The following is a 1809-nucleotide window of genomic DNA, read 5'->3' as shown; positions in this document are numbered from 1 at the left end:
CACACTCTCTCTCAACCAGCTTCACGAGGTAGTCACTTGGAATGCATTTCAATTAACTGGTGTGCCTTGTTAAAAAAATAACTATATAACCTTTATTTAACTATGCAAGTCAGTTATGAACAAATTCTTAGTTACAAAGACGGCCTACCCCGGCCAAACCCGGACGACGCTGGACCAATTGTGTGCCGCCTTATGGGACTCCCAATCACGGCCGGATGTGATACAGCCTGAAGATAAACTTTTGTTAAAAGTTCATTTGTGGAATTTCTTTCCTTCTTAATGCGTTTGAGCCAATCAGTTGTGTTGTGACAAGGTAGGGGGGTATACAGAAGATAGCCCTATTTGGTAAATGATCAAGTCCATATTATGGCGAGAACAGCTCAAATTAGACACGAGAAATGACAGTCCATCATTACTTTAAGACATGAAAGTCAGTCAATATGGAACATTTCAAGAACTTTTAAAGTTTCTTCAAGTGCAGTCTGAGGACCGCCACAGGAAAGGAAGACCCAGAGTTACCTCTGCTGCAGAGGACAAGTTCATTAGAGTTACCAGCCTCAGAAATTACAGCCCAAATAAATGCTTCACAGAGTTCAAGTAACAGACACATCTAAACATCAACTGTTCAGAGGAGACTGCGTGGATCAGGCCTTCATGGTCTGATTGCTGCCAAGAAACTACTACTAAAGGACACCAATAAGAAGAAGAGACTTGCTTGGTTCAAGAAACATGAGCAATGGACATTAGACCGGTGGAAATCTGTCCTTTGTTCTGCGTGTGTAGTTCCCACCATGAAGCATGGAGGAGGAGGTGTGGGGGTGCTTTACTGGTGACACTGTCAGTGATTTAGAATTCAAGGCACACTTAACCAGCATGGCTATTCTGCAGCGATATGCCATCTGATCTGGTTTGCGCTTCGTGGGACTATCATTTGTTTTTCAACAGGACAATGACCCAACACACCTCCAGGCTATGTAAGAGCTATTTGACCAAGAAGGAGAGTGATGCAGTGCTGCATCAGATGACCTGGCCTCCACAATCACCTGACCTCAACCCAATTGAGATGGTTTAGCATGAGTTGGACTGCAGAGTGAAGGAAAAGCAGCCAACAAGTGCTCAGCATATGTGGGAACTCCTTCAAGACGGTTGGAAAAGCATTCCAGGTGAAGCTGGTTAAGAGAATGCCAAGCATGTGCAAAGCTGTCACCAAGGCAAAGGGTGGCTACTTTGAAAAATCTCACTCATTGGTTACACTAATTGCAGTGTGTCTTCATAACCTGGTTCAATAATTCATGACATTAACCTGAGGAAGGCACAGTGATGCCGAAACGTTGGTAAATACCCATTAAATTGCTGGGAGATTATACATGGAGTGTGCGATTTATTTTATTTTGATAGTTTATTCGCCGTTAGTCAGCCCCTCCACTATTATTCTGGGTTGCGCCAGTTTTTATTTCCTTCGAAAAATCTAAAATATATTTTGAGTTTAACACTTTAATACATGATTCCATTATTTAATAGTTTTGATGTTTTCAGTATTTGTCCTCAATGGACAAAATAGGAAAAAATAAAGGACTCAAATGAATGGTATGTCCAAACTTTTGACTGATACTGTATGAGGTATTGATTGTCATATATCTTTATATCTTTAACTCAACTATGATGAGGTCGATATTCTACATCACAATTGAATATTAAATAGTCCAGCAAATTATACAAATGTAGCCGGACTTTTAAAAACTTTTTGGAAAGGGTGATACAATGTCGTGATATGCGCAATGTCCTCTGCTCTTTGTGGTTGTCTCAACC

The sequence above is a fragment of the Oncorhynchus clarkii genome, chromosome 7 (genome assembly GCF_045791955.1).
Source record: "Oncorhynchus clarkii lewisi isolate Uvic-CL-2024 chromosome 7, UVic_Ocla_1.0, whole genome shotgun sequence".
In the NCBI taxonomy this organism is placed as follows: Eukaryota; Metazoa; Chordata; class Actinopteri; order Salmoniformes; family Salmonidae; genus Oncorhynchus; species Oncorhynchus clarkii.
Note: the sequence above shows the minus strand (reverse complement) of the source record.